At 37.6% G+C, this 19,383-nt stretch overlaps 1 long non-coding RNA gene across 2 annotated transcripts in view; it reads right to left on the bottom strand.

Annotated features, from left to right (window-relative positions):
• Window positions 1-19,383, bottom strand: part of LOC130158197 (uncharacterized) — a 144,354-nt gene that overhangs the window by 81,882 nt on the left and 43,089 nt on the right. The window contains exons 2-5 of one of the 2 annotated variants that reach the window (XR_008825201.1): window positions 18,613-18,929; window positions 16,064-16,131; window positions 15,602-15,730; window positions 11,242-14,994 (exon numbers count right to left, since the gene is read on the bottom strand). This is a non-coding gene — a long non-coding RNA (uncharacterized LOC130158197). The remainder of the gene's footprint in view (window positions 1-11,241; window positions 14,995-15,601; window positions 15,731-16,063; window positions 16,132-18,612; window positions 18,930-19,383) is intronic. The other variant, XR_008825202.1, reaches the window with a different exon arrangement.

Here is a 19,383-nt window from a genome sequence, read left to right as displayed (position 1 = left end):
GGATGGGTTCCATGGACCATATACACATGTGTAATTGTACAGAAAAGTTATTTTGATTTAGTTTCTTGGCCATCTTTTTAAAAAGTAACACATAGAAAGGTATTACGTTCAAAGAATGTTACTTAATTTGCCTTTACCCTCCCTATATTGAAGAAACACCAGGTTTGTATTTGTCTCAGCACTCCCAGCTGTGCTTGCTCGAAGCACAAGCAGTTTATATTTTGCCACAGAGATCTCGTGGGTGGACAAAGAGGCAGAGCTGAAGTTAAAAGCACAATCAACAATCTAATCTGTTTTAGTTTTCAAGTACTTGCCATTACAACCCACATAATGTTCGTAAACATAGTTTCCATGGATTGAATAGACATGCATAATCTAAGAAGAACTACAAATTAAGGTGCCTGACACTTAAAATTCTACTAATTTTGAACATGTGGACTATGGCACTTCAGATAATTGCTAAAGCTAATGTTGTCTCTGGCTCTTTACTGTCTGTAGCTATTTAATCTTGAACAGGGCTTGAACTGAATGTTTGTAGGGTATGGTCCAGCAGGCTGTTTGGTGCTTTTTGCTTGCTGTGTCATACTCCAGTGAGGTCCCTCTCCCATTAGTATCAAGAGGATTTACAACCAGAGAACTATCATGTGTCCTAATCACATTTTCTCACTAGCACAACCTTTTCACACATGCTCAGATCAGGTTTGCTGAAGGTTAAATGGCTTGACCACAGAAAATATGCAACTAATAACTGCAGGTGAAGGGAAGATTAGGAAAAAAATACATGCATACAGACACATACACAAAGCCAAGAGAAAATCATATCACATTGTTTTAGAAGTGTATTTGCCTTCATAAAAGAAAATTATAATTTCCTAAAATGAACACATAGCATTTCAAATATTGATGAGGATATGAAAATCCATGTGACCTTTTCAAAAGATTCGAAGTCTCCGTTTGGCTGTGCATTACCTACCCCAATGTCCTTAGACTGAAGTACCTAAGACCAGACACAAAGGCCTGAAGGGCTCTTGAAAGCCAAGCCATTATGTGTATGTGTAATTCTTGCTTTGATTGACCTTTAGATATGCAAACGAGTACTACCAGACAGTATCAGAGCAGCTTGTGTCTAGTTAAGTCCTTCAGCTTTTTCTCTTTGATCCTCATGTTGCCCTTGTAATTTCTTTCTGAACTGTGATCCCTGCTCCAGTCAAACCTGTTGCATTCAGGCATGATCTGCTATTTTAGCAAACGTTATTGGCTCTATTGAAGTTCTTTCACATAAACACTCCACTACTTCTTAAATGCTTAGAAGGCACACAAGCCTTCTGCTCCTTTAATGAAATGCTCTCAAAAAACCCGCACAAAACAGCCTGCAGCCATTTTTTCTAAATTTTTGACTTTGCCCTTCTGCCTGCTGCTTTTTATTCAGCGTGCTGAAGTCTGCCCTTTAAAAGTTCACTGCACGTCCCTGCTGGAGGAGGCATGGGCAGCTGTTACTAGGATACTAAACTTAATTGTGCAGCAGGCACTATCAGCTGAAGACACGCGTACGTTCACCTCATCTAGAGGTGCCCATCCTTTGATATTCACGTGGGCGGAAGGTATGACTACTCCACTGTATTTATGATTTTCTAACCAACTACAAGATGTGCCTCCATTTTTTTTGGTCCTGTTGTTGCTGCCTTTTTGCTGATTATCATCACTGTTTACAGTACTACGCTGCAAAAGAAATGTACTTAGAAAAAGCGAGAAGCCCTCAAAATGCAGAACAAGAGGATAAAAAAATGCATGAATAATTTAGGACACAATACTTATCAATAAATGAGTGCCAGAGAGAATATGGTTTGTGGTAGTATGATGTTTGACAGCACAACCCGTAGCATTCCTACAAAACATTGCCCAACTTCAGCTCGTATCCTGGTGCTGTCTCTATTTGTACTATACTGTCCCTGCAAGGCCCCAGTGGATATAGGGATTACGCTATGAAATATGTGGCATATAGGTATAATATGGCAAAATCAGATTTTTTACTAGGATATAAAGCAAACCAGCAGTATCCACAGAAGACTTGTGATTCTGGGACGTGCTTTGCAAAATGGGAGAGAAACTTCTACTGCTCACTTCTCTGCCTGCAAAAGAGGCAAAATGGAGTGCTCTGATGCTTTACTTTTGAGAAAACATGTAACAGAGCTGGGAAATGAACCTCCAATTTCCAAATCACGGTTTTATGCTTCATCACCAAATAATCCTTTCTTCCAATGCTCTATTTACATGGAGAGATGGATTCTTCCAATGTTAATCAACCGCATACTCCCATTCCCCAGTAAACACTGCAATGCCCAAGTCAGCCATAAAGATGCTCTGTCAGCCCGTATATTTCAATTACTCCTAAGGACAGAAATAACTGCAAGCTACTAACAACAGATTATTGCACTTCTTGCTATTTTATGTATCTGTGTATCCCACAGATACATATGTTAATTAAACCTTACTACTTTCTTTCTGTCCATGAATATTTCAGCACAACTCACCGTAAACAAATACTTTCGAGGTTAGATCAGCCATGCTGAAGTATCTTACATCATCGTAGACACAACACTATGCTTCATAAAAGGGACATATTTAATAACAAAACCCACATATTTGTGTTTAACCTTCTACAATAAATATTAAAATTTAAACTATTTCCAGTTATTTACTCAGCTATTTGTTTCCTGCAATGCATGATGCTTTGCTCTTTAGATTGGGGCTATAGACTATAGTTTCGTTTTTTGTTGGGTTGGGGGTTTTTTTGGCTAATTGTAAGAAATGCCAATACAGGAAGGAGGAACTTTGAACATGCATAGACCTATTTTGCAGAAGTACTTGTTTTGAAAGATCTGATCCATACAACAGTAAAATATATTTTTCTAAATAACTGTCCTTTAATAGCTCACCTACTGAACACAATAAAAGGCGAGGTGTAAATTAATATACATTGAGGAAATGCACAGAGCAAACTGAAATTTAAATTTGCAAAGGTGACTGGAAAAAAATTTAGAAGATAGGGTCCAAAGTTAAAAAAAATAGTAAGTAATTAGAAATCTCCTATTGTAGCCGGTATTTGTGGAGATGACATTGATTGTTTTGTTCTGCTCCCAAGGATTATGGCGTAGCTCTCTGGTGTTTCCCAGAACCCATTCTGCTCCTTCCAACAGGGCATGCTAAAGTGTTGCCCCTTACTTTCAGCCCATAAGAAAAAGCAGCACAGCTGGGCTATTCAACATACAAGGGTAATACACTTGCTAGTAAACTTGTATAATGCCATATGTGCATTAGGCTCTCATCTCCCTGAGCAGATGCAGGTCAGTTTGCCATATATAACTCCTTGACAACTACTGTCTGTACATGTCTGTTAAAGAACGTGCCTGGCAGCAAAATAAATCAGCGTTCAATTTTAAGTATTTTTTACACTGTTGAAAATGTTTTTACTAGTTAGTGACCATACAATCTTTCCAAGTACTGAGGATATGCCTTCACATATGTACACCAAAATCACTTGTACAGATAGTAGTTTGGTCAGTGGAAATACCAGTAGTATTTCAGTGTCACCCCCTAATCCTCTGGTTCGGTTATGTACTGCCTATACTGAAGGCAGTTGTTTCAGGATTGCCTTTGCCACAGTAGGGTACATGACACTGACCGTTCCTACACAGAGGAGGAATAGACAATGCTCGGTCCTAAGCAGCTGGGCAAAATGTCAGTGCTGGCTTCGTGCATCTTTGTTATGGAAAACTGTACAAATACAGACTGCCCCTCCAGAAGATGTGATAGCGTGGCTATACGGCAGGGATTCAGCAAGAGCTGGCTTTATGCCCTGCAGACTGGGAGTTACCAAAATGCTGGCATGTGTCTATGCAGACCTGTCTATTGAAGTTACTGATGCCAGCGCAGTTCACACAGCAAATGACAGGTATTTCCCATAAACACGGGCGTGTTAAAAGAGGAAATGTTATCATTTTAGCATAACGCCTTTGCTTTGCAGGGTTCTCGGGGAACAGGAATGGGGTAATTCTGCAGGCACAAACAGATCTTCATTTAAACACTATCCAGAGTGAAGAATAAAGATACTATTCCAGGATGACAGAGGATAGGAGCATGTATCAACTTGGTGTGGTGTGTCACACCTACACCAGAAATGGCCTATGAGAATCTGAAGTGAGAAGCTCAACCTGTGTTAGCTAGGTTAGGCAGCTAGAATGACATATTGAAAGTGTAAGGCTTGTTAGGGTAGTCCCCACACTTAGGGACTACTGGACACTAAGAAGATGGCTTTGAAATTGCCCTTGCAGTTTCCTGCTTGAGACGGCAAATGAGACGAAGGACCGTGTCAGGAATGGTATCAAAGGGCAGTAGCAGGGCCCTCATGGCACCAAATGTGCTATTAAGCACAGTTGCAGTAGCTTCTAGTTAACAGAGCTTCACACTGGATAGTTCAAAGTTTCTCTTAAAGCCATTTCAGTCCTCTCCTAACCTGATTACCACCCATTATCCCATCTCATTAAAGGCTACAATTCATGCCCTAAATATAATCTGATAAATCTTAAGTGTAATTGGGACCTACATTCTCATTGCAATTATACAGCAATGGCAAAGCTGCCAAATGGAGACTGCTTGATATTTATGAATTCAGAGTTAGCAATTCTCTTTATATCCCAGTGATGGCAAGTAGAACATGTATTATGTTTGCTACAACTGTTTGTTAGGGGGGTGGGAAAAAATAAGAGAGAGTAAGCTCCTGCTGGTCAACAAGTGACAGGTATTTTATAAAAAGTAGTCACAGTAATGGCACAAATACAAACCAGAAGTGTCGAAGGACGTACCTCAACAACAGCACTCCATTTTGAAACTTCCAAGTGGCTTTAGGTGTAAGAACAAGGTCTGGTGGTGTGGGCACTGTCAAATTGTCAGTACAGCCTACAGCTTGAAACACGGACTCTTTTTGAATTAACAATTCTTCTTTCCAAGAGAGGTGTGGGTGGACATTCCATCACTTGGAAAGTGAGAACAGTTGGTTGCATGGAGTGCAGCATCTGATCTATTTTTAAACTGTTAAAAATATTCCTTTTCTATGGCCATTGCACAATTTCCAAGCAAGCCTTTTCCTCAAAGGATCTATGTGATCAGAACAAGGACAGCACAAGCCCTTCTAGAAATTCTGCACTTGGCTATGCATTTAGGAATAATGGGAATAAATTAAATGTTGAAATGTCATTTTGAAAGGGAAAATACAACTTTATTATGACACCTTTAAAGACAGAATCAATTTTGGTGCACTGTTTGGAGGGGAGCTGATTCTCTTCCCTAGTAGTCTTATACAGGTTCTATTTTGTTGACTTCAGTCTATATTTTAACAAATCACTGATCCTTCACAGATGTAATAAGAGATTAATATGAGAAATCTTGTAAGACTTATTTAAATAGATTTGTTCTACTTGTAAATAAAGGATTGAAAACTAATTACGGTATGTATACAGATCCTTAGTTCTAAAAGAATCTAACTTCAGTCCAGGCAGATGTCTTTCACTCAATAATTTAAGAACTACTAGACAGATAAAAGACTTCTTCTTTTATGAAGTAGGTATCAGTGGAAGATTCTACTATTAAAACTAGTTAGTTTTGGGTTTTTTTACACCAAAACATTGAAACAGGTCAATGATTTTTCCAGCAGTTGCTGTTCTCAAATAAAAGTGATGTCATTCTAAGGGATTTGTTCTAATTCAGCCACCAGTCAGTAAGTAATTTTTTTTTCCCCTGGATTTGTTTTTTAATGCTCCATTCCATTCTTTGCTCACAATCTGTAAGAAAAAATACTGAAATGTCCATATTCCAGTTTCTGCCTGTATTGTTTCTTCTAAATCCATAATAACTCTCAAATTTAAAACTTGATACTGCAGTTTCTCCCACACTTTTTTTTTTATAATAGCAGCAGTAGTCAAGACTTCAGCTGATTGTCAGTGTAAGACCCTGCCGGCAGTACCAGGACCATAGCTGGCTGCACTTGGACACTCCAGTGAGATAGGCTTGCCCAAAAGATGTTAAACTTAGACTAACAGCAACAACAGAGAAATTTAGGAAATAACTAGTTTCTGCTATAAACAATAGAAAGAAGCATGTCAAGTTAACAACTAATCAATAAATTATTGAGTCAGCCAAGTGAGTGACAAGATTACATTCAAACGAATCTGAAGGACAATTCAGGTTTAACTCTTCAGAAACTGAACACAAATAATATAAGACCTAGAAAAAGCAAACTAGAAAACTAGTAAATACTGCCTTAGTTATGGGTATTAGATCTGCTTCTTTGTAGATGGTTTAAGTCTCAAAATCAGGTTCAGATTCAGACCTTGAAATCTCACTGATTTCAATGTATAATGCAAATGAACAGACTGATTTCTGCAATAGGGCAAACAGTAGCCTCCTGCAGCACCATCTTATACTGACTTTACACTTCACCTATTTGTCTGCAAGTGACAGTAATCTAGTAAATGGCCCCTGCTAAGGTCATAAGAAGAGAAATAATAATAATAAGGTCAAAATAAAATAATAATAAAAATAATAATAATAAGGTCAAAAAAAGAGAAAAGTGTGTTCTCTTCCAGGATCCATCATGATCATGGAGCAATATGATTAAGACCAAAGTAATTGTGAGCATTTATCTTACTGACATTGCTTTTCTTATTTCCATTCTGAAATTGAGACAACAACAAAAAAAAATGGACAAGTCAGAAAACCTTAGGTTTTGATAATAATACATTCATGTAAGACCTAACTCTTCGGAATTTTTTTTTTTAAACTGGTATCTAATTGTCCTCTCTGTAAATAAAATCCCAAAAATCCTTAAAGTCTCTGTGGGTTTGGAAGAGACAGTCAAGTTCCTTCCAGTGTTCCCTGTAGTACTTTTTGAAACAGGCTTTGTAGGCTCCACCTGCTGTTCCAACAGCATGCAGTGACTGCATAGATGACATTCGAACTCCAGCCAGGACCGGAATTACTCATGCGTTGAATTTAGACACTGCTGTACATTCTCAGCAGTAGACTAAAGAGGTATTAAACTAAGCTGGAACTTCATTCTGCCAAACCAACTCATGAGCTAGTGAAGCAGTCAGTTACCGTACACTGACCTTCCAATGAAAGGTAGAAATCTTGGATATTCAAGTCTCAGTTTGCAGCAGTTTGCAGGGACAACTACTTTCAAATCCTTTGCTTGCTCAGGTAAGCCTTCTACTTCATATATTTCACTGAAAGTTTGTGAAACATCTTAAATGAAGATGAGTTTACATAATACATACACAAAATTTCCTTCCCTTCAGTCAGAACATTTCTCTTCTACCACGTGTGCCCCACAGAGCACAGATTATTTTAGGTGCTTCCTTGTACACACCTCTGGGTTCTTTAATATAGGCACCTAAAACCATTATGACAATAAAAATTATTACTGTCTGATGATATCGCATAAATTACTTCAGGAAATCAGAAGCACACAAAAGTTTATTATTAAGAAATAAGGTCCAATAGAATGTGTATCTCGTTCTTACCATGGGTTTGGCATGTGTATTGTAATGGCTGATCAGAGTATATTCTCCTCCCTCTGACACCTTTATTATTTATAAATAAATAAGATTATCATCTCCTGAAATAGATTTTCTTATAAAGTATTCTTTGAAGAAAGGTAGTGTTACTATTATTACAAATCTCAAATGCTACAAAGATCACCCCAAAACACCATTAGTGTGTTGCATCATATTATTTGGACTTTGGCAATGTCATTACAGATAGATCATAGAAATTAAATTATGTTAAGAATTTTAAACAGGTTTTCATAAACCTGTCAAGTTTAAATTCTCCCTTACTGTGATTATACTATTCTAACTGCACAGAACAGCTCATGATTTTTTTAATTTTTTTCCACTTTCAGGAATTATAGTCCACTCAATTTACTTCACAGCCTTAGTCAACAGTTTAGCTTTGTAACAGTATCATCAAATCACATCAGGAAGAGTAAAAATTTGAATGCACAACATGGTGCACTACTTCAGAAGAAAACCATGTTCCCTCTAATTCTTCAGGTAAGCAGCAGTTACTGTCAAAAAAGATAAATTTTGGCAGCAGGAAGTCTCAGTGCTTTTGCATGGTTTACATTTCCAAGGGAGATAAGAGGACAAAAATAAAACAAAAAATGTTTGCAAACAAGCATATTTTCAAATAAAACTATCTTTGCTAATTTTATTCTTTATATTCCCTTTTATTCCCTCCTGCCATTCTATGGCTCATCAATAGACCTTCATAATTGCCAGCTGCCTTGCAAATGATTTATAGATGCTGTGATAAGGATCATGCAGACATTCAGAGCTAGCTTAATTCTCTGCATAGTACCTTTACCATAACATCATATCTGCAGTTATACAATTTTAAAAAATTAGTTTAAAGTTTTTGCTTATGTAAGTCCTTTTTAACTGATTTAAATCAAAGAAATGCACACCACCACCACCACCCATATACATATATATATATTATTTTTTTTCCATAGCTGCAGGTACAGTAATCAATTGACAGGGGGGTTTCCTCTCTTTTCTGTCAAAAGATTTTCTCTCCATCTAGCTTGGAATACATATTCATTTGGCAACACAGTCATGATAGGATATCATTGGTACAGACTGGATATGAAAGGGAACTCAGCTGTTTCCAGAAATCAGCTCTCCAGGACTGTTTACTAAGAGCTCTTCGACAGTAGTCTATAGAGTTCTGATTTATCTCCCAAGAGCTGTGATTTATCCTTGAACTAAATTAACACTCCACCTAGTAGTGGAATTCCAGTGATAGTTTGCCTGTATGTACAAAGAGCTCCCAGTTCGTATACTTAAATCCAAGGGGTCTTCATGTTCAAAACCTCCAATAACTTGTCATTGGACTGACATTCATGGAAATGAGTCAAGGCATCAAGACATCCTATCCGTGGTTGTCTCTCCTATTCTTGTAAGTATTTAAGTATTAGGATAAAGAGCAATGGACCCCTCCTTACCCTCCTCTTGGCCAATGAAGTTTTAATTATAAAATGCAAAAAAAAAGAAATATATTTAATTGCCTGACGTGCGCATGTAAAGTAGGTATGTGATAAACACAAGAAGATGGGTGCATTAGTCATTTACCCAGGATGACGGGAGGGGTTTCCACCAAGCCTGGTGGTTAGCCTGGCCTTATGTTCTACAAAACAGTGTTAACATGGCATGATAAAACAGGCTGAAATCTCAAGAGCAAAGAATATTTTCAGGTTTTTGTATGAGATATGGCTATTCCCTGTCAGAATTTGTTTTACAATAATCCAACAAATGAATTTCAGAAACAAAATTCAGATATTAACCTACCGGTGTAAAAACAAATCCATAAGAGCTTCTGTAATCTCAATCTAATCCAAAATCATACCAAACAGATGAAGCCTTTTTGAAATTCCATTTCCCTTCAGTTATTCTGGAGATGGAAGAATATAGGGCCAAATGTTGCAGGACCCTTGTGGGCCAGTTTTGCAAATTCACTCCCTAAAGATGAAGGAAGTATTTCCGGGTACACTGGTTTGAGAATCTGTGCCCACAGTTTAGATAATTTACTGAGAATATGTAACCATACACACAAGTAATGTCAATCATAAAACTCATCATAAACTTTTCGATAAGCCTGAAGAAAGCTATTTAACTGGCAAGCTAGTATAATTCCTGAACACTACATTAATAGATAAGGGTTAAAAAAAAAAAAACCCCAAGAACAATTTTATGGATTTTCTAATGCTAGATCCCCTTCTCTTCAAAAGCTTTTTTTTTTTTTTTTTTTTTTTTTTAAGAGGGATTTTTCAAGGATACAGCAAGACCAACTAATGGAACTGTTTTTACAGTAGAGGTAGCTGATGGCAAGTTAGCTGTGTTAGAATTGTAACTGTCCCCCAGTAAAACCCTACTCCCTGGGCAGTGCAAGAGGTAACGGAACCCATCTCCTAGCCCTGAGATCACAGTATGAAAAACATATAAGAAAAAAACTTTGTGTTTAAACCCCGTAAGTATTTACATATCTTTTACAGTGTGGATTTGAAGTTTACTGAGGAACTTCAGGCAAAGAGATTTGATTTTGGGAGCCTCAATGACTTGTCTACATGAAAGCATTAGTCTGAGCCCCCAGACTAAAACCCAACCTTGTACCCTACTTCTGAAAGTGCACAATAGCAGAAATTCTAGGAAAACAATATTACAAACTGGAGATGCACTGGGATTCTTCTGCATTTGCCTCCTTCCCCCCAAGATATGGCACTCACAGTTTAGGTACTTTTTGAGCCATCCTCCCTGCTGACACACCTATTTATTCACTCTTTTATAATTTTGATGCATATAAACTGGGAAATTACTGAACAGAAGACTTTCATTTCTGTATTGTGTAAAAAAGTGCTTCTTTCACTTCTAAACCTTCTGCTCTTTGTTATCTCTAAGCTTCTGTGCTACAAGCATATAAATAAATAATTCCTTATTGATTTTCTTCACATGGTACAAAATTACATAAACCTGTATCATGCTCCTTCTGCACTTAACCCCTCTGAAGGCTGTGTCTTATTCAGTCCAGCTTACCTGATGTGGAAGTTTTTTTTCACTATTTCTGACCATCCTTCTTAAAATTTTCTGTGCCTCACATAGTTCTACTGTGTCTTTTTTTGAGAAAGGATGCCCAAAAATTCATTCAGCACTCAAGCTATGAAAGCATTATGAATTCACAGCATGATACTGCTATCTTCTGTTTTGCATTCTATTCTTTCCAGGTAATTCCCGTGTGCTTTTTAGACTGCTGCTGCACATCAAGTTGATGTCCTCAGAGAGCAACCCACAGCGACTCCCAAGATGTTCCACCCAACCTCCTGGTCATTTGCCATCTTTAAATTTCAACCATGTTGTGGCTTAACTCTAGCTGGCAACTAAGTACCATGCAGCCACTTGCTCACTCCCCACCACCCCCAGCGGGATGGGGAGGAGAATTGGGAAAAAGGTAAAACTCGAGGGCTGAGATAAGAACAATTCAGTAATTAAAATAAAGTAAAATATTATGATGATGATAATAATAATAATGATAATAATAACAACAACAACAATGAAAAGGAGACATAATAGGAAAGAATAAATTCTAAAAGAAAGGGGAAAAAAACAATTGATGCACAACGCAATTGCTCACCATCCACTGACTGATGCCCAGACAGTCCCCAAGAAGTGGTCAGCAGGCCCTGGCCAACTCCGCTCAGTTTATATACTCAGCATGATGTTCCGTGGTATGGAATACCCCTTTGGCTAGTTCAGGTCAGCCGTCCTGGCTGTGCCCCCTCCCAATTTCTTGTGCCCCTCCAGCCCTCTTGCTGGCAGGGCCTGAGAAACTGGAGTCCTTGACTTAGTATCAACATTACCCAGCAACAGCTAAAAACATCAGTGTGCTATCAACATTATCCTCATACTAAATCCAAAACACAGCACTGCACAAGCTACTGAAAAAAACTCAGAACTATCCTAGCCAAAACCAGGACAAACTGAAATTTCTCATTCACTCTATTGAGCTTTTTGAGACTGTTTTGCAACTGTTTGTACCCTAGGCAATGTGCTGTTATCCAGAAATTATGTAACCTTACCTGAAATTATGTAATTTATGCTACCAAGATTATTGCATGATACAGATCCCATCTCAGATCCTTGTGGCATTTCACTGGTAAAATCCCTCCATTGTGAAAACCCACAATTCAATCCTTGCCTTTGTTTCACATAGCCAGAGAGAAATCCAACCTTGTGATTTTATTTCTTGCACTTTACATTTGAGTAGGTATTTCATATTTTGAATTTGTTTAATAATAGTGCATATGAGATACAACATTAGCTCCTGACAATGCAAACTAACACATAAACTTGTCAAGATTAAGTCGTGGGGCCCTTTGCACCAGAGAAGAAAGTTTATGATACAGTATGAAAAAATGTTGATTGAATATGCAGAACTGTGAGCACCATCTGGTTGCCTTGTTTGTCTGACCTCATAGGTTTCCCACATGACAGCTGCTAATTGCATTATGATAGTTTCATGATAGTTCACTTCAAATGAAATGTGTGCCTTACGTGAAACAATAGTGACTGAAATTTGAAGTTTGGGGTTTCAGTGGCTGTATTTATGTCTTCAGATGGATTAGCATTTGATTTGAAATAAAGTATGGCTTACTGTAACAGGCTTTAGTCTGCTGTCTTTGTTATGGAAAACTCTATCAAGTGGTAAATGTAAGACAGCATTTGATTTGAGGTAACAGCTACCATTGTACAACACACTGTGAGCTGCCTCAGAAACACTATGTGGAGGAGGCCTGTTTAAAAAAGTAATGCCTTAAGCTTACTTAAGGAATTCTTCAGAAGCATTAAAAGAACAAAATGAGATTTTGTATTTATTTTCAGATCGTTTATGAAGTTTGAAGCCAATTCAGCTCTCACAGTAAAGTAAGAGGGGTTAACTTTGCAAAAGGTTTGGACTGAAAGCACTGTAAAAAATTATGATAGAGATGAATCAGTCCCTGAGACTTAGGGGGAAAAAAAAAACAAGCTCACAAAAAAAAGAAAACAAAAAGAACCACAGGAAAATCTGTTTTTCCTTAAAGGACTACATGTGAATTGTGTCCTCTTAGCCATAGAACCTGAGGCCAAAAAGCAGAAGCCTGACCTCTGAAGCCTCAAGGGATTAAGAAAGAGATGTTTACTTGATTATTCAGTAAAAAGCAAACAATTATATTATACTAATCTTTAAATAACACCTTACTATAGGTTGTGTAAAGGCCAAAATTACTCGATTATTCTTATGCTCTGCAGTTACAAAGGCCTCAAAGGACAGAAAGGACAGTTCAGACCAAGGAACCCCAAAGTGCAGGCTGAAAAGTCTTTGCTTACAATTCACAAAAAAGCTTTTTAATTGTGAGTGTAGGTTGCTTTGAATTACCAATAAGAAATGCCAGCTGCATGAATTCTAGTCAAGCATGAACTAAGAAATTATTCTGATCCTCCCTTTCACAATGTTGTATAGTGAAGATATAACATGTCACACCATGTTGCATCTCTGTTTGGCCCCAGGGCACTGTACTGGGCTCGGGAGAGCCAGATTCAATGGCTGGCTTAGACACAGCCTTACTGTGGAAGCTTAGTTAAATCTTTTAGTCAATTTTCTGGGAATTAAGCACCTAGGTGCTTTTCAAGATCTGTTGCTCTCTGCAAAATAAGAAATAGAGAAATTCATATTCTCATAGAACCTGCAAAGTTAAGAATCTGTCAACATTCAAGGTACTAGAAGACACTGACCAAAAAAACCAAACATACAAAACCCTCAAAGCCAAAAACCAAACTGACAGAAACAAATGTTTTGTCAGAAAGATAATTTCTAACATTAAAGATACAGTTAATTGTCTTTCTAACATAGAAAGGTAACTTCTACCTGGGGATAATTGTCAGATCCATGGTGTACACCACCAAGCCTAAATTTCCAGCTCTCTTGTTTGCCATCTGAATGTCATTTAGAAATCATTTCACTGGACTCTGTCTCAGCTTTCCCACCTGAAAAAATATTATCAATCTCTTTTTTTAAAGCATTTTAAGATCTATTAAAGAAACAGTGTAGTAACAGATTTGGTTGCTGTTCTCACTGAACCCAAACCTAAAGAGGACACATAACTGCTTGGGAGGAACAGCCAGTATTTTTCCAATGAGATGCTAGTAAACACAACGTGTAGGGGTTTTTTTATACTACTGAATGGATAAATCCACAGCACACATTCATTAGCATCAGTCCCCAGATTCCACAATAAAAATAGGCGCCTATACAGACCTCAGGAGAATTTTTGATTTTTGCCTCTTCTGATACAGTGGATTTCATAAAATGTCTTCCCAAAGTAAAGGTTGATATGGGACGCCCATTTCAGACTTGATAGTACGTAGTTGCCAGACTGAAAAATCTATATAAAAAATAACTTATCCTTCTAAATGGAGATATATTCTAGCTTGCCTTATTTCTAATTTATGTTCTCCAACTCCCAACAAATATATCAGAGCTGAAATCCTGGCCCCAGGGAAGCCAATGTCACATCATCTGTTCATATTAATAGACCATCATGAGCCACTGTAAACAACCTAAATATGCCAGCCAATCTCACTCACCTGTTTCAGAATTCACAGGGACATATTCCAGTTTATATCTACTGAAAGTTCAGACTTACAATTGACTTAAATTTTTCTCTTTCTGTGCTAATGTTCTTTGTAGTGTCCCCAGAATTGTTCTTTTTTTATTTTGGATAGCTATTACCTGTTCAAAGACACTTTTTTATTGACATTCTGTGGATAGCTTAATTAAAATGTTGTGCAGTTTCACACATGCCAGAAACACTACAGTTTAAAGTAGATTTAGAGACTTGGTTTTCATTCACATCAGTATAAGTTAATCAAGTGAGATGCAACCCCCATTCATTCAGTCTATCAACACAAAGAGGAGACTCATGTAATTTGTGAATTATTTTCTTACTCCTCCCCATTTCTGGCATAATGCTGCACTCTGTTCACCTGAATAACACCATTTCCCAATGTCTCCTGGCTTTGTTCTATCTGCTCTTTCAAAAGTTGAAGTTAACTTCTTACAAATCTAAATATTACCACATAATGTTGTCTGTAAAGAGTATAAGATACCTTTTCTATGAAAGAAACACAGGTGAAATAAAAAATTCCATTTGGGTGCCTCTTGGGGATCCCAAGCTAGCATATTAGGAAGTTGACCTACTGATCCATGAAAAGAGTATCATCTCTTTCTTTCCTGTTCATGGAGATACACATCACACACCATGGAAACAGGTCTCTCTCACTGCTATGCCAAGTGATTAAGAGAGTTGCAAAGACTATGTGTAAGTTGTGGATCCTGCAGCTTTCCCATCTACAACAAGAAGCATGTGAAAAAACAAAAGGGTGAGTGGGTAACGGTATATAGAAAAGAAATACAAGGAAGAAACACAGCAATTGAAACAGAGAGAAAAATTGGTGGACAGACCTGAGTAACAATGATATAAAAAATGGATTTTAATTAATGATGGGGAATTTTTATCTCTGACTTTGGGAAAACAGTACAATCTTGCCTCTTGCTTCTCCTTCATCTAAACATAGAACAAATTCGTGTAGTCTCAAAATATCTGACACTTAGTAGACCAGAAGCACTCATACGACTCTTCTGTTAAATTACATGTAATAAGAAAAATTACCAAAATTTCAGATGCATTAAAAAAACCTGATCATGGACCAGCTGCAAAATAAGCATGGGTTGTATGTCTAAAAGTATCAGTGAAGGGCATTTACTGAGAAATTTTCAGGATCACAACCTTCTCTTAGAAACTGCCAGTTTCGCAGGATCAGAACTTTTCACAGGAAAATTCTAACATTCATTAACCTTTCGTTAAGTCTCTTGGTTCCAGTATGGAATTTCTGCTTGACTCTCAGAGACAGAATGGCACACAGAGCAGCTGTTATTTAAAGGAAAGGTTACTTACTTCTCCATAACAGCTTTGGCCGGAGTAGCTCACAGGCACACTCCTTCCTAGTCTCACCTGATATGAAATCAAAAAGTTTCAATGCAGAAAACAACTCATCCTCTAGCAGGATTAGATACAGTTGTATGCCTAGAGATTAAAGACAGAAAACAGCCTGTCAGGAAGTAGAACACAAACTACATCTTAATCATTAATTACGTGTAAAAGTAGGCCTAGAGTTAGCAATTCATGTGAAACTACTTTGATGCAATATGTCTCCCCAGAGCAACAGCAAGATCCAAATGTGAGCGCAAAAGCCATACAGCCAAGTGACAGTAACCTGCTTCCAGTTACAAAGTTGGCTTGTGGAACATCACCTACCCTGAGTGAGCCTCCCCTGCATTTATTTGGTTGTTGGACTCCCAAATGCTTTAGAAGGCAATAACAGAAAAATTGACTACTTTTTTAAAAAAATCTACTTACCAGAGAATTCTGACATGACAAAAAGGTAGTGAGTCTGGCCATGGGTAATGTTTCTATTTCAGATTTGCCTGGAAAACATATAAGAAATTGTAGTTAAATAATTTATTTATATCCTTGTTTCATGTTACAGGTAGTAAAAGAGCTGGTAAGATCTCTGCAGTTATTACTAATACAATCTAAAGCCCAGCAAACTTTTCCCAGTTAGGGCTCTATTGTTATATAAAATACTTGTGCAATGTTAAGATTCAGACCCATTAAACCAGATCATACAAGTCAAGGCAAGAGAAGACTATATTAAAATACTGTTATAAAATGAGACCTTCTTGTTCAAAGCAAGTACGATATTTCTGAAGTTTAAACTGTATGGTATTATTGTAGATTATATTTCACTCCAGTTAAGAAAACTGAAATGAAAAGTACTTAGCATAGCAAATAGTGAATGAGAACAGTTACATAATTTCACTGCTCATTTCTTTCCTGAAGTGTGTTGTGATTTGTTTGTACATATCCATATACAATTATACATAACAGAGATTCAGATACAGCAAAACACCCCCCCTTTAGAGGAGACAGGACACAGGTGTACATATTTATACAGGTGTGTATCTGTACCTAAAAGTCTTACAATTCTATGCATGGTGTGCATTTTCTGACCCAAGTAGTGAAAAAGGCAGATCAGTTTACATGGTAATTAGTGAAAGCAAAGACACACAATTTTTTATGAACATAATTGTTCATTCGGACATTATACTTCAAAAATATCTGCCTCCTTAAGTTGGTCTTTTTTTTAATTATTATTATTTTATTTTCAGCATGGCTCACACTGTCTCTGCTTCTATCTTCTGGTACTTGTATTAATGGATTATAAAAAAGAAACATAATACTAGATGCACATGGAAAGACTAGGGCTGGCTTTCAGCCTCAGGAATATTAAAGTATTCCATACAAATTGTTCATCTCAGAAGTGTCACACAAGAAAGAAAAAATCATCAGAAAATCCACCTCAGAGTCCTGAATGAACGGACACATGAACTGCAGAAAAGCTGTGCTATTTAGCTCAGGCATGACATCATGATAAGCCGTCAGATTCTAAAAAACAGTATTGGAAAAGGCCTCCAAAGCATCTGAGCCTACCCTCCTTCCAATGCTCAAATGTAATGGTGATAATTACAGAAAAATCTGATGGACATTTGGTCACCTATTACAGTTCTTTGGCACAATTCATACTGCAATATTCAAAATAGTTGCATAAGAAGTCCAGTGCATTTAAAAAAAAACAACTTTCAAACATCAACTCCATTTTAAAAGTGATAGTCTAGAGCATCTTAAAGACAACATCTTGAAACAACATTTTTTAAAAAGACATAATCTCTAAATCTTATTAGAAAAGGGATCAGTCTGAATATTTTTTTTTCATTTGATGGACAAGTCAGTAGAAGTCTGGAAAAGGCTATTAAAGAATGTGAAACCACTGTTCTTATAAATCAAAATTTGTACACTGAAATCCTATGCGTATATACCTTCTATATAGGTCCACTTGTTTCAGTTGCTTGTGCAATGAAGGTGAGAAGACAAGAACAGTACTTCCTAAAACATCAAATGGAGGGAGAGGTGGGGGCAAGAAGGGCTCTCCTAAAGTTGCAGCACAAATTATTCACACCCATGCAGTAAGTGGTGGGATATTGAGCAACACTCCTGGTACTCGCTCATAGACTGGGAGAATTGGCAGCGGCCTGACCGCTCCCCATGCTGGGAGCTGAGTCCTCACCTTTTGGGACTGTGGAGCTGAATGTCCTAGCATGCCACCCCTACAACCTCTTGTACTGGTTATCCCTCCATAGGCTTCCTGTTAGCAGCAGTGATACCTTCCTATGCACATTCTTAAACAGCAGGCAGTGAATGCAAGGAGGCTAGGCAGGAGTGATTGGAGCACTCCCAAATTTGTCACAACAAAAGTGCCTCCTGAGGCAGTGAGTGAATATACAGCAATATGTCTTGAATCCAAATCCCCCACTGTATGTCAGAGCTTCACCTTTAGATTAAATTAAAATATTCTCCTATTAAGCAATTTGCATTTTAAAAACTTTTTTTTGTAAAAATCTACTTTTTTTATCTTTTTTACAGGGGTTTCCAAACAGAATGGTGAACACTGTTCATTACAGTTTGGACAACAAGTAATGGCCTATTTTTCAAATTAGTTATTTTTTGGAAGTAAAGTGGAACTCCTAACAATGTTTTAAGCTAAAGGTTCTAGGGCATTAAAAGGATCACATCTAAGCATGCTATCCAAGTTGTCCTCGGTGATTTCACCTCTGTGACACAGTCCAGAACACTGAGTCAAGAGAAGTCCAGCCTGGGACAAATCAGACTCACTTCCCCATTTTCCAGCCCTTCAAACTCCATTCCTTATGCACTCTTTCCTCACCAAGGGGAACAGGGCAGAGGGGAGGCAGGGGAAAGCATTACCAAGTTTTCCCTTTACATTTTCACAGAAAATCGGCCACTGCTTAGGTCAAAAGAGACTCTGATCTCTGCAGAAGGGTGAATACCATGTATGGGGCAAGGGATGTCATGTGCAGGCTCTTCACTCATACATCCGTGCCATCCCAGTGACTTCAGCCAAGGCCCTGCATTGCATTTGAAGCAAAAGGATTTTTCAAGTCATTCAGTAGTCACACAGCATGTGTTGGTGTTTGTGCTCATTACCAGGAGGAACACTTTCCCTTGTTAGTTTAGCTGCACAGCATGAAATAAGCCTTCCTTGCAGATCTCTGCGGAGGTGCACCTTTTTCAGCTTACGTAAACCAGGACTTCTATTCTTTTCATGAATTTTTTCACGAGCCTTTCCATCTCTGAGGTGTGAGTACTGTAAGAGCAAGGTAGGTATTGATTGAAAATGAAAGGACGCTCAGTTATTTAAAAATGAAAGTCCTTGTACTTCCTTACAAAAAAAAAAAAAAAGTTTTAAAGCACTTCTTTTTGCAGTAATGGTAAAAAACCCTCAAAACTTGCTCTGAAAACACCCTCTCTTTCCCCTCACTCTTATACACTTAAATGCACATGCAAGCATCTTTCCTCTTTTTCTCCTCCCATTGAAAAATAAAAAACATGGGAGAAGGTGAAAGAAAAAAAACACTGAACCAACTACTTTGTTTCCACATTCATAGAAGTCATCATTTTTAAAGAAATCTGCTTTCAAGTTTTCACCCTAAGAAACGCTACCAGTTCTAGTCGCTACCCAGAATTTATAATGTGTCACACATTTTTTTAAAGGGACATTTGGGTGTCCTCAGATGAAATCTTTACCTTGTCATTACACT

This window comes from Falco biarmicus, chromosome 1 (assembly GCF_023638135.1).
Source record: "Falco biarmicus isolate bFalBia1 chromosome 1, bFalBia1.pri, whole genome shotgun sequence".
In the NCBI taxonomy this organism is placed as follows: domain Eukaryota; kingdom Metazoa; phylum Chordata; class Aves; order Falconiformes; family Falconidae; genus Falco; species Falco biarmicus.
The sequence above is the reverse complement of the archived record's forward strand: the minus strand, read 5'-3'. Positions and strand labels throughout refer to the sequence as shown.